This window comes from Salmo salar, chromosome 18 (genome assembly GCF_965601325.2).
Source record: "Salmo salar chromosome 18, fSalSal1, whole genome shotgun sequence".
NCBI classification, from domain to species: Eukaryota; Metazoa; Chordata; class Actinopteri; order Salmoniformes; family Salmonidae; genus Salmo; species Salmo salar.
The window spans coordinates 78149797-78155180 of NC_138308.1; the positions used below are offsets into that span (position 1 = coordinate 78149797).

The 5384-nt window shown below is 42.7% G+C and overlaps 1 pseudogene; it reads right to left on the reverse strand.

The window, feature by feature from the left end:
• Window positions 1–513: 513 nt before the first annotated feature.
• LOC106577709 (Ig kappa chain V region K29-213-like) lies at window positions 514–1754 on the reverse strand (annotated as a pseudogene).
• Between the last annotated feature and the right edge of the window lie 3630 nt (window positions 1755–5384).

Below are 5384 nucleotides of genomic sequence, written 5' to 3' on the forward strand. Positions count from 1 at the left end.
GCCAGAGGTGGATGAACGCAGTGCCCTTGTTTGGGTGTAGGGCCTGATCAGAGCCTGAAGGTACGGAGGTGCCGTTCCCCTCACAGCTCCGTAGGCAAGCACCATGGTCTTGTAGCGGATGCGAGCTTCAACAGGAAGCCAGTGGAGAGAGCGGAGGAGCGGGGTGACGTGAGAGAACTTGGGAAGGTTGAACACCAGACGGGCTGCGGCGTTCTGGATGAGTTGTAGGGGTTTAATGGCACAGGCAGGGAGCCCAGCCAATTCATTTGGATATCTCTTACCTCTACACTGCAGACACTTTCTCTGGTTCATCTTGTACATGATGCAACCAAGGAGAGTGATCAGGACAAACGAGAGACCCAATGTTGGGCTCAGTCAATACAACAAGAGAAGAGGGTGTGCTCCATTCTCTGTGAAAATTATTGTACGTTTTCTTATATGATCCAAATAACAACAACGGTATACAGTTTTACACAGTACAATACAATAGATCTAAATAAAAAGAAAGATATTTCACCTACCCTTGATGTCAAGCTTGGTCCCCTTTCCAAACAGTGTCTCCCCACATGAGGCCACAGCACAGTAGTAACTCTCAGCATCAGAGAGGCTGAGGTTCCTCTTGGGGGGGTTGTCGACAAATCTCTTTGTAGGAGACCCAGTCTCAGGGCTCTTCTCACACTGATCCCTTTGGTCTACATGGGTGTAAAGGATTCCTGGACGGGATTCTCCATGTCTGAACCAATAGATACTGTGTTCTCCTGCACAGGTCTCAGTGTGTATTGTACAGTTCAGAGTCACAGAGTCTCCTGGCTGGACTGACTCAGAAACAGATTGCTGAAGCAAAGTCATGTTTTTGGACCCTGAAACTGACAGAAATGTAAATTATCCCACAGATTTTCTAGAATATTACTGTTGCAAGTGTTCTAACAGATGAATTGCTAAATTAAAACCAGTTTTGATGAAGATAATCTCATATTTACACCGTATATCTCTAAATTCAGATTTAACTTTCTAATTTTTCTTATTTTCTTTGCTTCAATTTCATGGTATCCAATTAGTAGTTACAGTCTTGTCTCATCGCTGCAACTCCCATTCGGACTCGGAAGAGGCAAAGGTCGAGAACCATGCATCCTCCAAAAACACAACCCAACCAAGCCGCACCGCTTCTCGACACAATGCCCACTTAACCCGGAATCCAGCTGCACCAATGTGTCGGAGGAAACACCGTACACCTGGCGACTGTGTCAGCATGCACTGCGCCCAGCCCACCACAGTAGTCGCTAGTGTGCGATGGGACAAGGACATCCCTGCCGGACAAACACTCCACTAACCCAGACAACTCTGGGCCACTTGTGTGCTGCCCCATGGGTCTCCAAGATCGTGGCCGGCTGCGACGGAGCTTGGACTCAAACCCAGAATCTCTAGTGGCACAGCTAGCACTGCGATGTAGTGCCTTAGACCCCCATGCCACTTGAAGATTTAACTTTTTCTTTACCTTTCACTATGTGAATGGCTCCTTTTCCAAACTTCATGTTATTGCTATTAGAGCTCCCACAGTGGTGTGTGCCTGAATCTGACAGCTGCATGTCTGAGATCCTTAGGTCATTATTTCATTGGCCATTTTCCACTGAGAAGCGAGGGTTATCCTGAAACTCACTGTAGAATGTTGCGTTCCTTTCAAACGTTTTGACAGTTGAGACGAGCTGAAGTTTATCTACCAAGGTTTTCATGTACCAAGAGAACAATACGGCCATGTCGCTGGGCTCCCGAGTGGCAGCGGTCTAAGGCACTGCATCTCAGTACTAGAGGGGTCACTACAGACACCCTTGTTCGAATCCAGGCTGTATCACAACTGGCTGTGATTGGAAGTCCTAAAGGGCAGCAGACAATTGGCCCAGTGTAGGCCGTCATCGTAAATAAGAATTTGTTCTTTACTGACTTGCGTAAAAAAGGTTACATTTTATGAAAGCAGTCACTTTGTCTCCGACATTGGCTGACACGATACCACTCTTTCAACGTATGGATAAAGACTCAGTTCCAGCTTGCACATCAAATCAAATCAGATTTGATGTGCAACTGTTCACACTATTCAACAGCCAGTGAAAAATCAGAGCGCCAAAGTCAAAACCACAAAATGTCATAATTCAAAGTTCTCAAACATACGACTATTTTACACCATTTTAAAGATACACGTCTCCTTAATGTAACCACATTGTCCGATTTCAAAAAGGCTTTATGGCGAAAGCATAAAGTTAGATTATGTTAGGACAGTTCCAACACAAGAAAAACCACACAGCCATTTTCCTAGCAAGGACAGGCGTCACAAAAACCAGAAAACCAGCTAAAATTATGCACTAACCTTTGACGATCTTCATCAGATGACACTCCTAGGACATCATGTTACACAATACATGCATTTTTGTGCGATGAAGTTCAGATTTATATCCAAAAACAGCATTTTACATTGCCGCTTGATGTTCAGAAAATATTTTGCCTCCAATACTGTCGGTGAATCAGCACAACAATTTACAAAAATACTCATCATAAACGTTGATAAAATATTAAACTGTTATAACAAAGAAATATAGATGAACATCTCCTTTATGCAACCGCTGTGACAGATTTCAAAAAAGCTTCACGGGGAAAGCACACTTTGCAATAATCTGAGTACTGCGCTCAGAAAAAGACATCAAGCAATACAGATACCCGCCATTTTAAAATCATAAATAGCATTAGAAATATTCACTTACCTTTGATGATCTTCATCAGAAGGCACTTCCAGGAATCCCAGGTCCACAATAAATGTTGTTTTGTTCGATAAAGTCCATAATTTATGTCCAAATATCTCCTTGTTGTTTGCGCGTTCAGTAACTACTCCAAATGTAGGAAGAAAGTTCTATTTACGTTTGTTGAAACATGTCAAACGTTGTATAGCATCAATCTTTAGGGCCTTTTTAACATAACACTTCAATAATATTCCAACCGGACGATTCCAATGTCTTGAAAAACGTTTTGGAACACAGCTACCTCCTCACGTGAACGCCCGCCACAAAACTCATGTCCTTCCCTGAGTCACTAACTCCCCGGCCTTCTTGTTCGCTCTCTGTTCACTGCAAAGCCTGAAACAAGGTTCTAAAGACTGTTGACATCTAGTGGAAGCCTTAGGAAGTGCAAAATGAACCCGAAGTCACTGTGTGTTAGATTGGCAAAGACTTGAATAGACTACCAGCATCAGATTTCCCACTTCTTGGTAGGATTTTTCTCTGGTTTTTGCCTGCCATATGAGTTCTGTTATACTCACAGACATGCATATTCTAGGTCCTGGGCCCGAGTAGTAGGCCGTTTAATTTGGGTACGTTTCTCATCCGGCCGTGACAATACTGCCCCCTACCCAAGAGAGATTAACTTGGGTCAAACTCTTCAGGTAGCCTTCCACAAGCTTCCCACAATAAGTTGGGTGAATTTTGGCCCATTCCTCCTGACAGAGCTGGTGTAACTGAGTCAGGTTTGTGGGCCTCCTTGCTATCACAAGATTTTTCAGTTCTGCCCATGTCATGTCCTGACCATAGAAAGCTCTTATTTTCTATGATAGAGTAGGTCAGGGCATGACTGGGGTTTTTTCTAGTTATTATTTTCTATGTGGGGTTCTAGTTCAGTTTTTCTATGTTTGGGTATTTGTATGATTCCCAATTAGAGGCAACTGGTTATCGTTGTCTCTAATTGGGGATCATACTTAAGTAGCATTTTTTCCACCTGTGGGTTATGGGATATTGTTTGTATATTTTGAGTTAGTGCATGTAGCATTCTCTGTAGTCACGGTTCGTTCTTAGTTTATTGTTTAATTGTTGTTGTCATTGCTTACCTGTTAGGGACAGACGTTCCGCTAGTGGAACGCCTCACCAATATCCAATGGTATAGAGTGGCGCGAATTACAAATACCTCAAAAATCCAAAAACTTCAATTTTTCAAACATATGACTATTTTACACCATTTTAAAGACAAGACTCTCCTTTATATAACCAAATTGTCTGATTTCAAAAAGGCTTTACAACGAAAGCAAAACATTAGATTATGTCAGGAGAGTACCCAGTCAGAAATAATCAGACACCCATTTTTCAAGCTAGCATATATGTCACAAAAACCAAAACCACAGCGAAATGCAGCGCTAACCTTTGATGATCTTCATCAGATGACACTCCTAGGACATTATGTTATACAATACATGCATGTTTTGTTCAATCAAGTTCATATTTATATCAAAAACCAGCTTTTTCCATTAGCATGTGACGTTCAGAACTAGCATACCTCCCGCAAACCTGCGGTGAATTTACTAAATTACTCACGATAAACGTTCACATGTTGGTTTGGTTCCAAATAATCCATAGTTATATCCAAATAGCGGCGTTTTGTTCGTGCGTTCAAGACGCTATCCGATGGGTAATGAAGGGTGACGCGCCCGGCGCGTTTCGTGACAAAACATTTTCAAAATATTCCATTACCGTACTTCGAAGCATGTCAAACGCTGTTTAAAATCAATTTTTATGCAATTTTTCTCGTAAAAAAGCAATAATATTCCGACCGGGAGTCGTTGTTTTCGTTCAAAGACTGAAAATGTAAACACAGTGTCGTCTCAGCACGTGCGCCCCAGTCTCATTGTTCTCAGATCAACCACTTACCAAATGCGCTACTGTTTTTCAGCCATGGCCTGCAAAGTCACCATTCAACGTTCTGGCGCCTTCTGAGAGCCTATGGGAGCGTTAGAAAATGTCACGTTATGCCAGAGATCCCCTGTTTTGGATAGAGATGATCAAGAAGGCTAAGAAATGGTCAGAGAGGGCGCTTCCTGTTTGGAATCTTCTCAGGTTTTGGCCTGCCAAATGAGTTCTGTTATACTCACAGACACCATTCAAACAGTTTTAGAAACGTTGGAGTGTTCTAGTTTCTGGGCAGGAGTAATAATCAGATTAAATCGGGTACGTTTTTTATCCGGCCGTGAAAATACTGCCCCCTATCCATAAAAAGTTAAGCCATTTCGCCACAACTTTGGAAGTATGCTTGGGGTCATTGTGCGTTTGGAAGACCCATTTGCGACCAAGCTTTAACTTCCTGACTGATGTCTTGAGATGTTGCTTCAATATATCCACATAAATGTTCTACCTCATGATGCTATCCATTTTGTGAATTGCACCAGTCCCTCCTGCAGCAAAGCACCCCCACAACATGATGCTGCCACCCCCGTGCTTCACGGTTGGGATGGTGTTCTTCGGCTTGCAAGCATCCCACTTTTTCCTCCAAATATAACAATGTTCATTATGGCCAAACAGTTCTATTTTTGTTTCATCAGACCAGAGGACATTTCTCCAAAAAGTACGATCTTTGTCCCC